At 42.1% G+C, this 20,552-nt stretch overlaps 2 long non-coding RNA genes across 2 annotated transcripts; both read left to right on the top strand.

Annotated features, from left to right (window-relative positions):
• Window positions 1-4,817: 4,817 nt before the first annotated feature.
• On the top strand, window positions 4,818-12,331 carry LOC140557537 (uncharacterized). The gene is made up of 5 exons (XR_011979825.1): window positions 4,818-5,026; window positions 5,109-8,730; window positions 8,870-8,972; window positions 9,206-9,372; window positions 10,795-12,331. It is a non-coding gene; the product is annotated as an uncharacterized lncRNA (long non-coding RNA).
• A 4,968-nt stretch (window positions 12,332-17,299) lies between these two features.
• On the top strand, window positions 17,300-19,980 carry LOC140556890 (uncharacterized). Its single transcript, XR_011979768.1, has 3 exons — window positions 17,300-17,603; window positions 18,085-18,299; window positions 18,382-19,980. It is a non-coding gene; the product is annotated as an uncharacterized lncRNA (long non-coding RNA).
• The last annotated feature ends 572 nt before the right edge of the window (window positions 19,981-20,552 follow it).

Below are 20,552 nucleotides of genomic sequence, written 5' to 3'. Positions count from 1 at the left end.
CCCCCTCTCTCTCTCGTACTGAGATGCCCTGCCATGGAGGTGTCCATTGATCCATGTTCCAGAATCAGGCCTGTCCCTCTACTCAGCAGAGCTTTTTTACACAAGTCTCCTAACCCTTTCTTTCTTCCTTTCGTTTCTCTCTTTATCTCTTTTGCATGTGCTGTGGTGCCCTGATGTTCGCTCAGATACACATACTTAATCAGCACTTTAACATTAATGCTGATCATATGTCCAGCACCTACTCACAAACATACTTCATAACCTGCTCCTACATTAGCTATAGCTCTGCATTATCTCTCTGTTCAGCACCTACTCACACTCCTACTTCATAACCTGTTCCTACAATAGCTATAGCTCTTCATTATCTCTCTGTTCAGCACCTACTCACACTCCTACTTCATAACCTGTCCCCCACATAGTTTGTAATTGTAATGTCAGAATATTGGTTTTAACATTGTTGTTGTTTAGGAGTTTATCATTTTAATATTTATATTAAATATTTGAGTCCTTGTTGCGACTGACTGCAGTGGTTATTACAACAGATGTCCAGAATTCTTTAGGTAATTTGATCTCTACTAGCATTCACCTTTCCATATCAAATAGGCTTCTCCAATTTTTTAGATGTTGTGATCAAGGTGCTGAGGTCTCAAGCCTTATGCCTTTCTTTCTGATCAACTCCACCACTCTACTGACTCCGAGACTCTGTACCCGAGGTGACTGTAAGTAAATGAAATAGACTGTTTGCCTTACGAATTTAGAATAAACAGGAGGAGACGAAACGCCGTATTCTTAGACCTTCTGGTTACTTTAATCCGGATCCCTTTTGATATTTCAATTTTCAGATTGGTTTTAGACCATTGACTTTTTGCAGCGATCCAGACTCAAAGGACAAAGATGTCCAAAGCATTGCCTTGAGATCATTTCAGTCTCACGGTTGTCTTCGAAACTTCAAATTTTAATAAATTTGGATCCCTGAAAAAGTCTCTGGTTTGATCAACCCTGAGAATCAAAATATTCAGACAATGACTGAAAATCCCTTGCTGTGAACTCTGTGCCATTATCTGAACAAATACATTTATTGTTCCATATGGAGAAAAGTCAGTCCAGCATCACTCTGTAGCTTCTACACTTTCACCCTTCATTTTCAGGAAGTTCACAGACTGCACCTCAGTAATCCTCAGTAAACACCAGAGTGTCTCTACAACCCCTTTTGCACACTGGATCTATAGGAACAGCTAGGTCAGTATGTACTAGTTCAAGTACTGCTTTTGCTCGAGCATCAGGTTCTTCAAAACACTGTTTTGAAAAAGCCAGACACCAGGATCATAGTCTTCTACCACGTGACCACATAACGATTAATGAGCGAGCCATTTTCTCAGCTCTTCTCGCTCCACTGCGGGCTGCGGGACAGGTGCGTCTGTGCTGACTTAATGGACAACTAAGAGCTTTCGGCTGCATTCGGTTCTCTAACACCGAGATGAGCTTCACCTGAGCCGTCTGGGGTCTATTGTTCTCTCCAGGAACATCAAGAAGGTGCCAGGCCAGGACTGACTAGTAGCTGTAGGGGTAGTGGTGGCTGGCAGAACCAGAACCAGACTATGCTGAATAGGATAAGGTGGGAGAAAATGTAGACAGTCTGTAAAGAGGATTTTGAAACCCAGTGAGGAACCCATTCTAAATGTAAGAATCTACTGGGAAATGAATTCTGTTCTGAATGATTTTGCTTTATTAATCATTGGCTGTTCAGATCAGTAATTTTAGTTAAATAGATCATGAAGCAGACGAACACTGATATTTGAGAAGTGAAATAAAGTAAATAGGATTTATAGAAAGTGCAATAATTATTTAAATGAAATTAGGCAGGTGCATGAATTTGGACACCCCAACAGATGAATTACATCAATATTTATTAGATTCTCCTTTTTCAGAAATAACAGCCTCTAAACGCTTCCTATAGCTTCCAATGAGAGTCTGGATTCTGGTTGAAGGTATTGAAGGTATGGACCAAAACATCTGAACAGACTGACATCTGAATTCTCTGAGAGCTTTTTCTTGGCTGAAAGTTCAGGTAAATCTCTTCATAAGCTCCAGCTTGTTCAGAATGCTGCTGCCACGGAAATCTGATCATATTAGTCCAGTTCTTTCATCCCTACACTGGTTACCTGTTAAATTCAGTACAGATTATAAAATACTTCTAACATATTAATCTCTCAATGATCTGACCCCACATTATCTGGAGGAACTTTTTACACCTTACAACCCTCCACGTACACTTTGCTCACAAGATGCTGGCCTATTATCAGTCCCACATATTAGAAAAACCAGTGCAGGAGGAAGAGCGTTCTTTTATAAAGCCCCCAACTTTGGAACAATCTCCCTGTTAATCTACAGGAATCAGACACACTCTCAGTCTTTAAATCTGGAGTAAAAACTTCTCTCTTTACACCAGCTTTCAGAGAACTCTCCAGTTGTGTGTTCTGTCCTGCTCTGATTACAGTTCACCACTGTTCTGTCCTGCTCTGATTACAGGCTGTTCATTACTATTATTGTGGTTGTGTCTCTAACTATTTCTGCTACAGGTCTACAGGTCACTAAACGTAAAGCTTGTTCTAATCTTCATCTTTCTCTCAGAGAGGACTGTGTGGGAGTTGGTCAGATTTTATTGGAATAACGGAATCTTTTGTGTGATTCTTAAAATCTGTTTAGTCTTTATATAGTACATCATTACTTCAGCTAGAAATATTCATCTGTAAGTGATCGTGTCTCATTGATGCTTTTCAGACTAACACAGTTTCAGTTTCTCACTTGTATCTCAAACCTGTATCTGAAACAGCGTTTAATGTTGTAGTGAGGATGTCGTGGCAGATTATAGGAATATGATATTTATGCCACACAGTCACATGGTGCTGGTTTGGGGCAGTGCATGTCATCCTGGGAGGCAAACCTTCAGGAGGATCACAAGTGCTCCACTGCCAGCACCACCAGCTGATGTGGCCTCAACAAGTAAAGGCTCAGACACAGAGGTTGCCTACAAAGGGGAAGATGATGCGCCCTCCTGTGCCAAGTCTGACCCTGTGAGCCAGTCAGTTCCCTCTACCAGTAGGAGTGCCTCCTGTCCCCCCTCAGGAAGTCCAGCAGCCAAAAGGAGAAGGCGTACTGACTCTGCAGAGGTGCTGGAGTTTCCTTGTGAAAACTAAGTCCTGCTAGTTACCTGCCCAACACCATTCTTTCAGTGAAGCTTCATGCTGTGGGGGTATATTTCAGGGTCTGGGACAGGGAGACTGGGTCCGGGTTGAGGGAAAGCTGAATGGAGTTCAGATATATTCTTAATGGAAACCTGATCCAGAGCACACAGGACCTCAGACAGGGCAAAGATTCACCTTCCAACAAGACAATGACTCAAGACAACGCAGGAATGGCTTAGAGACGACTCTGTGAATACTACTGAGTGGCCAACCAGAGCCCTGCCTTACACCCTATCAGAAATTTCTGGAGAGACCTAAAAAAGGCTGTCCACTGATGTCCCCATCCAACCTTACGGAGAGGATCTGCAGAGAAGAAAGGCAGAAAATCCCCAAATCCAGGTGAGCAAACCTTGTGGCATCATACCCATTTTAGTTTTTCTTTTTTTTTTTTTCTTTTTTTTTTTTTTATTTGCTTTGCTTTACTTTATCGTTACGGGATAAACATGGTGCTAGTGTCTAAAGCTGTATATTTTCCTTCATAATGCCACTTTTATTTAAGGTGTATGTGTCCTGATTAAGATTAAGTATAGAAAAAATGATCCTTTATATCTGTTATTATTTACAGTTATTAATTTGAGTTACTTTTAATAAGCTGTTAAATGGTTGTAAACACTGTTTTCTTAAACTAGTTGATCATTTTCAATTTCAAGAGTCTAAAAATATTTTTATTCGGGTTTAGGAGGGACTTTTATTTTGACAGGATTTCGTTCGCTATTCTGGTCAAGCGCCTTGAAACGTGATTGCGTAACGAGGCGTCACTTCCGGCGATCACGTGATCTCCGGTATGTTTGAGCGCGTGTTTGGATTCGGTTCTTCTTTAGAAGCTCGACTCGTGATTCGACACAGAGCGTCGAGCGACCGGCCCTCCTTTCTAGTCTTTACTCTCAGCTCTGTCTCCTTCCTCTGAGACAGCTGCTGTGATCCTGGAGCTCTCTGCTCCCTGTGCTGCTGTACAGTCCTCTGTCTCACGGAGGCTCGTCGTCTCCTCTCCCAAGAAGCAGCAGTGTGCAGCACAAACGAGCCCTTTAGAAACTGCTCAAGCTGTGTGACTGTGGGTGTCTTTCATTTAGAGTCTGTGACACAAAGTAAGCTGCTGTTCATTTAGTTTGGGAATGGCTTAGTTCTGTTGCTATGCTAGCTCTCTCCTTAGCAACATAGCTTCAGTGTTTATCTATGTATTACTGAATCTTCATGGATTATTTCTTCACATGTTTCACTGTTCTGAGCTGTTTTAGGTTAGTATGGATGGTGTAATTCTGTGGATTTGTGCTAAATTTGTGTTCTTGGTCAACGTCCTGGTGTTTATTGAACTACTGCTCAGAGGCTGTTGCTGTTCCTCTCTTCGTCCTTGTGGGGGCGCTAAAACCCCATAGTTTAAGCTGTGGAAACGGTCAGAGGCAGGTTAAAGCTGGTGTCTTGCTAGAAGCTCTGAGTGGTAATTATTAGCTTAGTTTCTCCTGCCTGTTGAGCGTATACACATCTCTCTTTGAATGAAGTCATTTAGTAGCACTACGATATAGACCTGGAACCTTTCTGAACTTCACCCCCCCCTTACTGAATCTATAGGTCCAGCCAGGTCAATCTGTACTGCTTTTGGCGACCGCGGAGGAACAAGCTCTCCAGATGCTCTGCAGGGAGGTCGTCAAGCCTGACCGAATGATCCAGCTGCTGTTGTAGAGGCAGTCCAAACTCCACCCACGGAAGACGAGGCTGGAAGCTGCCTGTGACTCCTCCAACACGACCGTTTTAACTGCAGCACTATCGGTGCGGCAACTCCTCAGGTCCGTGTTCTCACTGTTAGAGATTCTTCTGTAAAAAAAGTATCGACTCTAAAGAGTAATGCTGCGGTCTTCTGTTTTCCAGGTGACCGTGTCCTGGACATCACCAGGTGACTTTGGCACCATCGTTCTTCACTGTTCTAATAGTGGAGACTATTCTCAGGTCTGTCTGTGCTGATTTCGTAGAGAACTGGGAGATCTTTCGGCTGCGTCCGGTCCTCTAACACAGAGATGAGCTTCACCTGAGCCGTCTGGGGTCCATCGTTCTCTCCGGTAACATCAAGCAGGTGCCAGGCCAGGACTGACTGACCCTTCCCAGTCACACTGTCAGGTTAGTGAACTGCATAGTTGGCAGGTAAGTGATTTACATGATTTACTTGATTCCACCCATTTATTCTGTCACTTTTCTGCTTGTATTAAAAAGTAATAGATCAGTGTCACTCATAGCGTTTCAGACAAATCCTGCAGTATTGAGACTCTCGGATGGTTTGTAATTGAAATGTCAGAAAATCTTAATTTATATTTCTGAGTACAAGCAGTTCCGCATTGAATTTGGGCTGTTAAATATACAGTGGGGCAAAAAAGTATTTCTTCAGCCACTGATTGTGCTGATTGTGAAGTTCTCCCACCTAGACAAATAAGAGGTCTGTAATTTATTATAGATACACTTCAACTATGAGAGACAAAATGAGAAATAAAGCCAGGAAACACAGTGTAGGATTTTTAAAGAATTTATTTGTAAATTTTGGTGGAAAAGAAGTATTTGGTCACCCACAAACAAGCAAGATTTCTGGCTCTCACAGACCTGCAGACTTCTTTAAGAAGCTCTTCTGTCCTCCACTCGTTACCTGTATTAATGGCACCTGTTTGAGGCTGTGGACCGGTGTCTTTTATACAGATAACGAGGTCAAACAGTCAGACTCCAAACCTCCAACCTGCTTAAGCCAGTACATGTCCAGACCTGTCTGAAGTGAACCACCTTAGTTCACTAGATCTCTGTGAAGCTAAATCAAGGGCGTAGGTTTGTTTATTAGCTTCCAGGGGGTCCTGTGTGAACTGATTTTATGACCCCCACCAATGTGAGTGTTTCTGTATTTATGATGAACTTGAAACTCAAACCAAGTAGTATTAAATTTACCACTTCACCCAATTTTAGGTAGGAGGGTTTTTCTCTTTTCCTTTAAGTAATCTAAGCAGTCTTAGCCAGCACCTTTTGATCAAGATTTACCCAGATAAAGCCCTTGAGGAGTCACCCCGAATATTGCTGTTGTAGGGGAAGGCTGGATCGTCTGTTTGTCTTTTGGAATCATGTTTGAGTCTTCAGTCATTTTTAAGAAAACCAAAACGTGTGCCTGTGTTGTTGAGTCTGTTTGACATCGATCACACATTAGATTCATGTTTTAAACCAATTCTGCCAGCCTTGCCTCTCCAGTGTAATGAATGCACTATTTTAATCTGAATTATAATGTGTTTTAAACATATAGATGAGGAGTTATCTACCTTATTTTACCACCATTCAGTAAATATATTGATGTATATACAGATGTATTAAAGCAGCAGTAGGTGGAGGGTCCAAGTTTTTGTTTTTTTTGGTCAGACTCAGTTCTGAAGTCTTCCACTGGTGTTACGTTTACTGCAGGATTAAAGTGTTTCTCTACATTCCTAAGATTGACTGATCGAGTTGATTCTTTAAGTGCAGAGACGCAAATCCCACTACCACAGTTTTGGAGGTTCCACCGAGATCCCAGTATTCCTCTTGGTCCAGAGTTTTCAGAGACAGGATCAGAAACAGACAGAGGCGGCCGCCGTCATCCCAATGAGTGATTCTGAGGCAGTTCAGGCACTCTACTGACTCCGAGACTCTGTACCCGAGGTGACTGTAAATAAATGAATTAGACTGTTTGCCTTACATATTTAGAATAAACAGGAAGAGACGAGACGCCGTATTCTTAGACCTTCAGGTTACTTTAATCTGGACCCCTTTGATATTTTCATTTTCACATTTGTTTTAGACCATTGACTTTTTGCAGCGATCCGGACTCAAAGGACGAAGATGTCCAAAGCATTGCCTTAAGATCATTTGAGTCTCTCAGTTGTCTGAACTGGGGAATTTATTGGGATCCAGATGTGTTTTAAATTGGAAGATTCTAAGATTTTGTTTCGGAATATTTTGATTCTCAGGGTTGTTTAAAGCGGAGACTTTTTCAGAATTTCAGATTTATTCAAATTAAGTTTCTAAGATATGATTTTACGATATTTAATTCTCAGTACTGTTCAGTCTAGAGAATTTTGTAAAGGGAATGTATTTGTTAGGAAATGTAAAGATTTTAAATCAAGGTTTTGGAAAAAAAAATGTTAATTTTCAGGACTGTTCAAATCAGATTTTGAAGGTTATAAGACAAGGGAGCAGAGTTTACAATACCCTAAGAATTCAGACTATACACGTGAAGTAAATAAAAAGGAGACATTGTTACAAGCTCAGTTAATGTACTGCTGGACTGAGGCAGGGGACTCTGGAGCAGGCGAGATTGAAGGTAGGAGAGAATGTGCTTGTTTTAATTGTGGGAAATCAGACTGTTCTGCGAGATTGCAATATTTAGTAGATCCTCCTTTTGCAGAAATAACAGCCTCCAAACGCTTCCTATTGCTTCCAATGAGCGTCTGGATTCTGGTTGAAGGTATTTTGGACGTTCTTCTTTACAAAACATCTCCAGTTCTCCAGCTTTAAAATCACACCCCAGATTTTCTGTAATATTCAGGTCTGGGGACTGAGATGGCCGTTCCAGAATGTCCTTGTTCCTCTGCATGAGTGCCTTAGTAGATTTTGAGCAGTGTTTTGGGTCATTGCGCTGAATAGTTGAACAATGCACAGTGACTCCATCTGCAGCAAGATGATGATGTAGGTCTTTGGTGCCTTTCTGTGGGTTGACTATGACTGTTCTCACCATCCTTCGCCTTTTCTTGGCCTGCCACTTCGGGCCGTGACTAGAACTGTGCCTGTGGTCTTCCATTTCCTCACAGTGTTCCTCACAGTGGAAACTGACAGCTGAAATCTGAGAGAGCTTTTTGTATCCTTCCCCTAAACCATGATGTTGAACGATCTTTGTTTTCAGGTCATTTGTGAGTTGTTTTGAGGCTGCCATGTTTCCACTCTTCAGAGAAGAAGAGGAGAAAAACTTGCAACTGGCCACTTTAACCTCCTTCTCATAATTGGATTCACCTGTATATGTGGGTCAATGAGCTTACAAAACAAATTTAGTGTTTTAATAATTAGTGCTAAAGGTATTCAAATCAATAAAACAACAAGGGTGCCCACATTTATGCACCTGCCTAATTTTGTTTAAATAATCTTTGTCTTTTTCTCTCTCCCCTCATGTCCTGAGCTGCCTGTCTGGAGTTGCCCTTTTTTGGTTCAGTTCCTGCTTCTTAGTATCAGGCCTGTCCCTCTACTCAGCAGCCTTCACCTGCTTCATCCCTCAAGGACAACCCCTCAGGGCAGTGTTCTCATTGATGGATATTCTACTGAAAACCACTTAAAGTATTGAGCCCCAAGAGTAACACCACTGTCTCCTGTTTTCCAGATGCCAACTTCACCAGGTTGCTTCCCTTGGCACTGTGGCAGTGTGATGCCTTTGACACAATCATTCTTTACTGTTCTCCTCCCGATGCAGCGAGTTCCTGATTTTAGTGAACTGAATAGTTGGCAGGTAAGTAATTTTACATAGTTTTTCTATTTTAATAACCATTTATTCTGTAATTTCTCTGCTTGTATTAAAAATTAATTTGGTCAGTATCTGACACCCAGTCCTGAAGTGCTTTCCCATCTCTCTTTGAAACGAACATCAGTTTTAGACTCTTGAACCTCTTCTGGAGTCTGATCAACACTGCTGGCTGTTGGAATGGGGGGGTGCACCCATCTCATCTTGGGATCATCAGCTTTCATTGACTGGTCAGTCTGGGTTTGCTGTTCTTTAACACACTTTGTATGAAATTTCACAAGCCTGTGTTTAAGGGCTTTCCCTGTGTCTGGATAGTAGACTAGGTATGATGGACTGTTCTTGTCTGTCCCTACAAAGACTCCCTTTCACATTTTGACTCTAGCTTCTATCTGTCATGTTTGTAAGTGTAGCATGCTGCTCCACATACTCTCCTCTTTGAAAGGTTATGCTTTCTCTCTCTCAGCGTAGAGTCATTGAAATTCATATATAGAGCTGCTGAGGTCGTACGCCTTTTCACCTGAGCCGCCTGGGGTACATCGTTCTCTCCGGGAACATAAAGAAGGTGCCAGACCAGGACTGACTGACCCCTCCCAGTCACACTGTCAGGTTAATGAACTGCATAATTGGCAGGTAAGTGATTTACATGTTTCCACCCATTTATTCTGTCACATTTCTGCTTCTATTAAAACGTAATAGATCAGTGATACTCTGAGCATTTCACTCAAATCCTGCAGTATTGAGACTGTCATGGTTTGTAATTGTAACGTCGGAAAATCTGCTTTAAAAATCTTATTAGAATTTATATAAATTCTTCCATCTTTCCAAGTACAAGCAGTTCTACTGTTAAATTTGGGCTGTTAAATATACGATCTCTAGCCCCTAAAGCAGCCATTGTCAATGAAGTTATTTTAAATTGGGTGAAATTGGGTAATAGAACAGTAAAACACTGGTTTTATAGTCTCCATACATTGCCCCCTGAATTTACTAGGAAGTGACTTATTGGGGGCTTTCAGTCTAAACCTTAACCTACAGTCTAAACACTACAATGTCACAGTGGAAACTGACAGCTGAAATCTGAGAGAGCTTTTTGTATCCTTCCCCTAAACCATGATGTTGAACGATCTTTGTTTTCAGGTCATTTGTGAGTTGTTTTGAGGCTCCCATGTTTCCACTCTTCAGAGAAGAAGAGGAGAAAAACTTGCAACTGGCCACTTTAACCTCCTTCTCATAATTGGATTCACCTGTATATGTAGGTCAAGGGTCAATGAGCTTAGAAAACAAATTTAGTGTTTTAATAGTTTGTGCTAAAGGTATTCAAATCAATAAAACAAGGGTGCCCACATTTATGCACCTGCCTAATTTTGTTTAAATAATTATTGCACACTTTCTGTAAATCCTATAAACTTCATTTCTCTTCTCAAATATCACTGTGTTCATCTACTTTGATGTATTCAACTGAAATTGATGATCTGAATAACCATTAATTTTATAAAGGAAAATCGTCAAAATTATCATAGTTGCCCAAATTTTTACACCTTACAACCCTCCACGTACACTCCGCTCACAAGATGCTGGCCTATTATCGGTCCAACATATTAGAAAAACCAGTGCAGGAGGAAGAGCGTTCTTTTATAAAGCCCCCAACTTTGGAACAACCTCCCTGTTAATGTACAGGAATCAGACACACTCTCAGTCTTTAAATCTGGAGTAAAAACTTCTCTCTTTACACCAGCTTACAGAGAACTCTCCAGTTCTGTGTTCTGTCCTGCTCTGATTACAGTTCACCACTATTCTGTCCTGCTCTGATTACAGGCTGTTTATTACTATTATTGTGGTTGTGTCTCTAACTATTTCTGCTACAGGTCTACAGGGCACTAAACGTAAAGCTTGTTCTAATCTTCTTCATTTTCTCTCTCTCCTCATGTCCTGAGCTGCCTGTCTGGAGTTGCCCTTTTTTGGTTCAGTTTCTGTCTTGGTACTTTAATGGGGGACTTGGTACTATTTTTGTGGCTATGTCTTTTTATTTGTTTTATCTTCTGTGTTTTTACTCAGGAGCTCTTCAGGAGGTCGTCAAGATCCATTACGGCAGATCCAGCTGCTGTTGTAGAGGCAGTCCAAACTCCACTGGCGGAAGACAAGGCTGGGGCTGCCCGTCACCTCCATCGTGACCGCGGGGGACACAGAGGGTCAGCGTCTCCTCTCCCGCGCCTGAGAGGGCCTGGAAGTGTCAGCGTGGCTGGGAAAAGCCGAGGACTGTTCCACCACTTCAGCCGTTTTTCACATCTGCCAGCTGGTTCGAGGACCTCAGCTCTTCACCTCACCCGAGTCCTCAGGGCGGTGTTCTCACTCTTGGAGATTCTTCTGTAAAAACCCTGAACAGTAATGCTGCGGTCTCCTGTTTTGCAGGTGCCCGTGTTCCGGACATTGCAAGGTGGCTTTGTCACCATCGTTCTCCACTATTCTCCTGATGCAGCTTGGCCCTGAAGAAGCACTGCTGTACACTTCTGTACACTGTTCAGAAAAAGTCAGACACCAGGATCATCGTCTTTAACCCCCCAGACACCCCCCCCTCCCTTCCGCCCACTTACTGACAAGTGTAACTGACTGACTGTACAGCAAGGTGTTTTTGTCAGACTCCGTTCTGAAGTCTTCCACCGGCGTTACGTTTACTGCAGGATTAAAGTGTTTCTCTACATTCCTAAGACTGACTGATTGAGTTGATTCTTTAAGTGCAGAGAAGCAAATCCCACTACCACAGTTTTGGAGGTTCCACCGAGATCCCAATATTCCTCTGGGTCCAGAGTTTTCAGAGACAGGATCAGAAACAGACAGAGGCGGCCGCCGTCATCCCAATGAGTGATTCTGAGTCAATTCAGGCGCTCTACTGACTCCGAGACTCTGTACCCGAGGTGACTGTGCCAAATAAGATAGTGAGTACAACAGTTTCAGTACTTATGAAGGAGTCAGTACCCATATCCATCAGTACGGACACAATTCTAACAGTGGATGTTTCAGGCTTACCACTCAACATTTTTGCAGTCCTGTGAAGGTGAAATTGGGTAATAGATCAGTAAAACACAAAATTTACTAGAACGTGACTTATTGGGAGCTTTCAGTCTAAACCTACAATGTACAGATTCAGGTTTTTCTGCTGCCCTAGTATAGGTCTATTCCTCTTAAAATAGACCCAGTAGAATATTCTTGATCTGACAGAGCAGAGAACCTGATGCGTTACATGGAGCTCTGTCCAAGGCTGAATAGAAGAATCCTCCATTTTTACATTGTTTTATTTGTCTCCAGATGGTTTTGATGAACATACTGTACAGTACTCTCTCCCTGACCGTTGTGTGTTTCTATCTGCGTTTACTCTGGAGGAACTTGGCGACCCCGGAGGTGTAAGATCTCCAGGTGCTCTGCAAGGAGGTCGTTAAGCTTGACTGCTGCTGTTGTAGAGGCAGTCCAAACTCCACCGACTGAAGACGAGGCTGGAGGCTGCCTGTGGCCTGGAAAAGCAGAGGGTGCCTCCACCACCACAGACGGTTTTCACCTTAACTTAATCCGAGCACTAAGCAATACATTTTATCTGCAAGGCACAAATCTTTCAAAACCCTCAAATCAGGAGTGAATTAACCGAATTTCTTATGTTGAATCAGGGTTCAGTGGATGATCAGAGGTTTGTTGGGAGCAGTGAATGATTTCTTTAGGAATAATTCTATTGCATTTGATTTGTCCCTTTTTTTTGCCTTTGTCACCAAGAAGCAATGATGCTTTTTACAGCCTCTATATTCAGAAGCCATATGTCCCAAAGGAAACCTTAAATATTGCCCCCTTTTTCCATTCCTTAGATTTGCCACAATTGTCCACTGACGAGGCATCTTATTTAGATCAGGATATTTCTACTCTAGAATTAAAAGACTCTCTGTCAGATGAAAAAAGGGAAGTAGCCAGGATTGGACGGCATGACGAGTTTAATTCATTCTTCTAGCTTCATTCTTATTCTTCAGCAGGGATAATTTAGCTCAGTTATCCCTGCTGAAATTAGCAGCAACAACATCATGAAATTCCTTGGATTTTTAGTGTAATATTCTCTGTTTTATCATTAATGTCAGTCCCAAACCACAGCGATAGACAATGATGAATGCTGCACTACATACCTACAGTACTTTAGCTCCGTTACAGAAGACGATTTGCTCAATATAATGAGCTCCTCTAAATCGTCATCATGTAGATTAGAGCCGGTACAAACACCGCTGTTTAAACAGGCACTGCCAAAGGTTGGTAAACCATTAATTGACATAGTTAATGCATCTCTTGGGATGAAATCTCTTGACCTAAATCTCTTAAATTGGCGATTATAAAGCCCATTATTAAAAAGCCTAATCTGGACCCCCATGACCTGGCCAGTTGTAGACCAAGTTCTAATCTACCCTTCGTCGCCAACATTTTAGTTCTCTCCCCCCTCATTTCCTGAGCTGCCTGTCTGGCGTTGCCCTTTTTTTGGGTCAGTTCTTGTGTTTTGGTATCGGGCCTGTCCCGCTACTCAGCAGAGTTCCAACACAACCATCCTAACACCCCCCACCCCCCCTCTCTCTCTCGTACTGAGATGCCCTGCCATGGAGGTGTCCATTGATCCATGTTCCAGAATCAGGCCTGTCCCTCTACTCAGCAGAGCTTTTTTTACACAAGTCTCCTAACCCTTTCTTTCTTCCTTTCGTTTCTCTCTTTATCTCTTTTGCATGTGCTGTGGTGCCCTGTTCCTCCTGCTGTGCCCTGATGTTTGCTCAGATACACATACTTAATCAGCACTTTAACATTAATGCTGATCATATGTCCAGCACCTACTCACAAACATACTTCATAACCTGCTCCTACATTAGCTATAGCTCTGCATTATCTCTCTGTTCAGCACCTACTCACACTCCTACTTCATAACCTGTCCCCCACATAGTTTGTAATTGTAATGTCAGAATATTGGTTTTAACATTGTTGTTGTTTAGGAGTTTATCATTTTAATATTTATATTAAATATTTGAGTCCTTGTTGCGACTGACTGCAGTGGTTATTACAACAGATGTCCAGAATTCTTTAGGTAATTTGATCTCTACTAGCATTCACCTTTCCATATCAAATAGGCTTCTCCAATTTTTTAGATGTTGTGATCAAGGTGCTGAGGTCTCAAGCCTTATGCCTTTCTTTCTGATCAACTCCACCACTCTACTGACTCCGAGACTCTGTACCCGAGGTGACTGTAAGTAAATGAAATAGACTGTTTGCCTTACGAATTTAGAATAAACAGGAGGAGACGAAACGCCGTATTCTTAGACCTTCTGGTTACTTTAATCCGGATCCCTTTTGATATTTCAATTTTCAGATTGGTTTTAGACCATTGACTTTTTGCAGCGATCCAGACTCAAAGGACAAAGATGTCCAAAGCATTGCCTTAAGATCATTTCAGTCTCACGGTTGTCTTCGAAACTTCAAATTTTAATAAATTTGGATCCCTGAAAAAGTCTCTGGTTTGATCAACCCTGAGAATCAAAATATTCAGACAATGACTGAAAATCCCTTGCTGTGAACTCTGTGCCATTATCTGAACAAATACATTTATTGTTCCATATGGAGAAAAGTCAGTCCAGCATCACTCTGTAGCTTCTACACTTTCACCCTTCATTTTCAGGAAGTTCACAGACTACACCCGAGTTATCCTCAGTAAACGCCAGAGTGTCTCTACAACCCCTTTTGCACCCTGGATCTATAGGAACAGCTAGGTCAGTATGTACTAGTTCAAGTACTGCTTTTGCTCGAGCATCAGGTTCTTCAAAACACTGTTTTGAAAAAGCCAGACACCAGGATCATAGTCTTCTACCACGTGACCACATAACGATTAATGAGCGAGCCATTTTCTCAGCTCTTCTCGCTCCACTGCGGGCTGCGGGACAGGTGCGTCTGTGCTGACTTAATGGACAACTAAGAGCTTTCGGCTGCATTCGGTTCTCTAACACCGAGATGAGCTTCACCTGAGCCGTCTGGGGTCTATTGTTCTCTCCAGGAACATCAAGAAGGTGCCAGGCCAGGACTGACTAGTAGCTGTAGGGGTAGTGGTGGCTGGCAGAACCAGAACCAGACTATGCTGAATAGGATAAGGTGGGAGAAAATGTAGACAGTCTGTAAAGAGGATTTTGAAACCCAGTGAGGAACCCATTCTAAATGTAAGAATTTACTGGGAAATGAATTCTGTTCTGAATGATTTTGCTTTATTAATCATTGGCTGTTCAGATCAGTAATTTTAGTTAAATAGATCATGAAGCAGACGAACACTGATATTTGAGAAGTGAAATAAAGTAAATAGGATTTATAGAAAGTGCAATAATTATTTAAATGAAATTAGGCAGGTGCATAAATTTGGACACCCCAACAGATGAATTACATCAATATTTATTAGATTCTCCTTTTTCAGAAATAACAGCCTCTAAACGCTTCCTATAGCTTCCAATGAGAGTCTGGATTCTGGTTGAAGGTATTGAAGGTATGGACCAAAACATCTGAACAGACTGACATCTGAATTCTCTGAGAGCTTTTTCTTGGCTGAAGGTTCAGGTAAATCTCTTCATAAGCTCCAGCTTGTTCAGAATGCTGCTGCCACGGAAATCTGATCATATTAGTCCAGTTCTTTCATCCTTACACTGGTTACCTGTTAAATTCAGTACAGATTATAAAATACTTCTAACATATTAATCTCTCAATGATCTGACCCCACATTATCTGGAGGAACTTTTTACACCTTACAACCCTCCACGTACACTTTGCTCACAAGATGCTGGCCTATTATCAGTCCCACATATTAGAAAAACCAGTGCAGGAGGAAGAGCGTTCTTTTATAAAGCCCCCAACTTTGAAACAATCTCCCTGTTAATCTACAGGAATCAGACACACTCTCAGTCTTTAAATCTGGAGTGAAAACTTCTCTCTTTACACCAGCTTTCAGAGAACTCTCCAGTTGTGTGTTCTGTCCTGCTCTGATTACAGTTCACCACTGTTCTGTCCTGCTCTGATTACAGGCTGTTCATTACTATTATTGTGGTTGTGTCTCTAACTATTTCTGCTACAGGTCTACAGGTCACTAAACGTAAAGCTTGTTCTAATCTACATTTTTCTTTCTCAGAGAGGACTGTGTGGGAGTTGGTCAGATTTTATTGGAATAACGGAATCTTTTGTGTGATTCTTAAAATCTGTTTAGTCTTTATATAGTACATCATTACTTCAGCTAGAAATATTCATCTGTAAGTGATCGTGTCTCATTGATGCTTTTCAGACTAACACAGTTTCAGTTTCTCACTTGTATCTCAAACCTGTATCTGAAACAGCGTTTAATGTTGTAGTGAGGATGTCGTGGCAGATTATAGGAATATGATATTTATGCCACACAGCCACATGGTGCTGGTTTGGGGCAGTGCATGTCATCCTGGGAGGCAAACCTTCAGGAGGATCACAAGTGCTCCACTGCCAGCACCACCAGCTGATGTGGCCTCAACAAGTAAAGGCTCAGACACAGAGGTTGCCTACAAAGGGGAAGATGATGCGCCCTCCTGTGCCAAGTCTGACCCTGTGAGCCAGTCAGTTCCCTCTACCAGTAGGAGTGCCTCCTGTCCCCCCTCAGGAAGTCCAGCAGCCAAAAGGAGAAGGCGTACTGACTCTGCAGAGGTGCTGGAGTTTCCTTGTGAAAACTAAGTCCTGCTAGTTACCTGCCCAACACCATTCTTTCAGTGAAGCTTCATGCTGTGGGGGTATATTTCAGGGTCTGGGACAGGGAGACTGGGTCCGGGTTGAGGGAAAGCTGAATGGAGTTCAGATATATTCTTAATGGAAACCTGATCCAGAGCACACAGGACCTCAGACAGGGCAAAGATTCACCTTCCAACAAGACAATGACTCAAGACAACGCAGGAATGGCTTAGAGACGACTCTGTGAATACTACTGAGTGGCCAACCAGAGCCCTGCCTTACACCCTATCAGAAATTTCTGGAGAGACCTAAAAAAGGCTGTCCACTGATGTCCCCATCCAACCTTACGGAGAGGATCTGCAGAGAAGAAAGGCAGAAAATCCCCAAATCCAGGTGAGCAAACCTTGTGGCATCATACCCATTTTAGTTTTTCTTTTTTTTTTTTTCTTTTTTTTTTTTTTATTTGCTTTGCTTTACTTTATCGTTACGGGATAAACATGGTGCTAGTGTCTAAAGCTGTATATTTTCCTTCATAATGCCACTTTTATTTAAGGTGTATGTGTCCTGATTAAGATTAAGTATAGAAAAAATGATCCTTTATATCTGTTATTATTTACAGTTATTAATTTGAGTTACTTTTAATAAGCTGTTAAATGGTTGTAAACACTGTTTTCTTAAACTAGTTGATCATTTTCAATTTCAAGAGTCTAAAAATATTTTTATTCGGGTTTAGGAGGGACTTTTATTTTGACAGGATTTCGTTCGCTATTCTGGTCAAGCGCCTTGAAACGTGATTGCGTAACGAGGCGTCACTTCCGGCGATCACGTGATCTCCGGTATGTTTGAGCGCGTGTTTGGATTCGGTTCTTCTTTAGAAGCTCGACTCGTGATTCGACACAGAGCGTCGAGCGACCGGCCCTCCTTTCTAGTCTTTACTCTCAGCTCTGTCTCCTTCCTCTGAGACAGCTGCTGTGATCCTGGAGCTCTCTGCTCCCTGTGCTGCTGTACAGTCCTCTGTCTCACGGAGGCTCGTCGTCTCCTCTCCCAAGAAGCAGCAGTGTGCAGCACAAACGAGCCCTTTAGAAACTGCTCAAGCTGTGTGACTGTGGGTGTCTTTCATTTAGAGTCTGTGACACAAAGTAAGCTGCTGTTCATTTAGTTTGGGAATGGCTTAGTTCTGTTGCTATGCTAGCTCTCTCCTTAGCAACATAGCTTCAGTGTTTATCTATGTATTACTGAATCTTCATGGATTATTTCTTCACATGTTTCACTGTTCTGAGCTGTTTTAGGTTAGTATGGATGGTGTAATTCTGTGGATTTGTGCTAAATTTGTGTTCTTGGTCAACGTCCTGGTGTTTATTGAACTACTGCTCAGAGGCTGTTGCTGTTCCTCTCTTCGTCCTTGTGGGGGCGCTAAAACCCCATAGTTTAAGCTGTGGAAACGGTCAGAGGCAGGTTAAAGCTGGTGTCTTGCTAGAAGCTCTGAGTGGTAATTATTAGCTTAGTTTCTCCTGCCTGTTGAGCGTATACACATCTCTCTTTGAATGAAGCCATTTAGTAGCACTACGATATAGACCTGGAACCTTTCTGAACTTCACCCCCCCCTTACTGAATCTATAGGTCCAGCCAGGTCAATCTGTACTGCTTTTGGCGACCGTGGAGGAACAAGCTCTCCAGATGCTCTGCAGGGAGGTCGTCAAGCCTGACCGAATGATCCAGCTGCTGTTGTAGAGGCAGTCCAAACTCCACCCACGGAAGACGAGGCTGGAAGCTGCCTGTGACTCCTCCAACACGACCGTTTTAACTGCAGCACTATCGGTGCGGCAACTCCTCAGGTCCGTGTTCTCACTGTTAGAGATTCTTCTGTAAAAAAAGTATCGACTCTAAAGAGTAATGCTGCGGTCTTCTGTTTTCCAGGTGACCGTGTCCTGGACATCACCAGGTGACTTTGGCACCATCGTTCTTCACTGTTCTAATAGTGGAGACTATTCTCAGGTCTGTCTGTGCTGATTTCGTAGAGAACTGGGAGATCTTTCGGCTGCGTCCGGTCCTCTAACACAGAGATGAGCTTCACCTGAGCCGTCTGGGGTCCATCGTTCTCTCCGGTAACATCAAGCAGGTGCCAGGCCAGGACTGACTGACCCTTCCCAGTCACACTGTCAGGTTAGTGAACTGCATAGTTGGCAGGTAAGTGATTTACATGATTTACTTGATTCCACCCATTTATTCTGTCACTTTTCTGCTTGTATTAAAAAGTAATAGATCAGTGTCACTCATAGCGTTTCAGACAAATCCTGCAGTATTGAGACTCTCGGATGGTTTGTAATTGAAATGTCAGAAAATCTTAATTTATATTTCTGAGTACAAGCAGTTCCGCATTGAATTTGGGCTGTTAAATATACAGTGGGGCAAAAAAGTATTTCTTCAGCCACTGATTGTGCTGATTGTGAAGTTCTCCCACCTAGACAAATAAGAGGTCTGTAATTTATTATAGATACACTTCAACTATGAGAGACAAAATGAGAAATAAAGCCAGGAAACACAGTGTAGGATTTTTAAAGAATTTATTTGTAAATTTTGGTGGAAAAGAAGTATTTGGTCACCCACAAACAAGCAAGATTTCTGGCTCTCACAGACCTGCAGACTTCTTTAAGAAGCTCTTCTGTCCTCCACTCGTTACCTGTATTAATGGCACCTGTTTGAGGCTGTGGACCGGTGTCTTTTATACAGATAACGAGGTCAAACAGTCAGACTCCAAACCTCCAACCTGCTTAAGCCAGTACATGTCCAGACCTGTCTGAAGTGAACCACCTTAGTTCACTAGATCTCTGTGAAGCTAAATCAAGGGCGTAGGTTTGTTTATTAGCTTCCAGGGGGTCCTGTGTGAACTGATTTTATGACCCCCACCAATGTGAGTGTTTCTGTATTTATGATGAACTTGAAACTCAAACCAAGTAGTATTAAATTTACCACTTCACCCAATTTTAGGTAGGAGGGTTTTTCTCTTTTCCTTTAAGTAATCTAAGCAGTCTTAGCCAGCACCTTTTGATCAAGATTTACCCAGATAAAGCTCTTGAGGAGTCACCCCGAATATTGCTGTTGTAGGGGAAGGCTGGATCGTCTGTTTGTCTTTTGGAATCATGTTTGAGTCTTCAGTCATTTTTAAGAAAACCAAAACGTGTGCCTGTGTTGTTGAGTCTGTTTGACATCGATCACACATTAGATTCATGTTTTAAACCAATTCTGCCAGCCTTGCCTCTCCAGTGTAATGAATGCACTATTTTAATCTGAATTATAATGTGTTTTAAACATATAGATGAGGAGAGTTATCTACCTTATTTTACCACCATTCAGTAAATATATTGATGTATATACAGATGTATTAAAGCAGCAGTAGGTGGAGGGTCCAAGTTTTTTTGTTTTTTTTGGTCAGACTCAGTTCTGAAGTCTTCCACTGGTGTTACGTTTACTGCAGGATTAAAGTGTTTCTCTACATTCCTAAGACTGACTGATCGAGTTGATTCTTTAAGTGCGGAGAAGCAAATCCCACTTCCACAGTTTTGGAGGTTCCACCAAGATCCCAATATTCCTCTGGGTCCAGAGTTTTCAGAGACAGGATCAGAAACAGACAGAGGCGGCCGCCGTCATCCCAATGAGTGATTCTGAGTCAATTCAGGCACTCTACTGACTCCGAGACTCTGTACCCGAGGTGACTGTAAATAAATGAATTAGACTGTTTGCCTTACATATTTAGAATAAACAGGAAGAGACGAGACGCCGTGTTCTTAGACCTTCAGGTTACTTTAATCCGGACCCCTTTTGATATTTTCATTTTCACATTTGTTTTAGACCATTGACTTTTTGCAGCTATCCGGACTCAAAGGACGAAGATGTCCAAAGCATTGCCTTAAGATAATTTCAGTCTCACAGTTGTCTGAACTGAGAATTTCTCGGGATCCAGATTTGTTTTAAATTGGAAGATTCTAAGATTTTGTCTTGGAATATTTTGATTCTCAGGGTTGTTTAAAACAGAGACTTTTTCAGAATTTCAGATTTATTCAAATTAAGTTTCTAAGACAAGATTTTAG

The sequence above is a fragment of the Salminus brasiliensis genome, chromosome 6 (genome assembly GCF_030463535.1).
Source record: "Salminus brasiliensis chromosome 6, fSalBra1.hap2, whole genome shotgun sequence".
In the NCBI taxonomy this organism is placed as follows: Eukaryota; Metazoa; Chordata; class Actinopteri; order Characiformes; family Bryconidae; genus Salminus; species Salminus brasiliensis.
The sequence above is the reverse complement of the archived record's forward strand: the minus strand, read 5'-3'. Positions and strand labels throughout refer to the sequence as shown.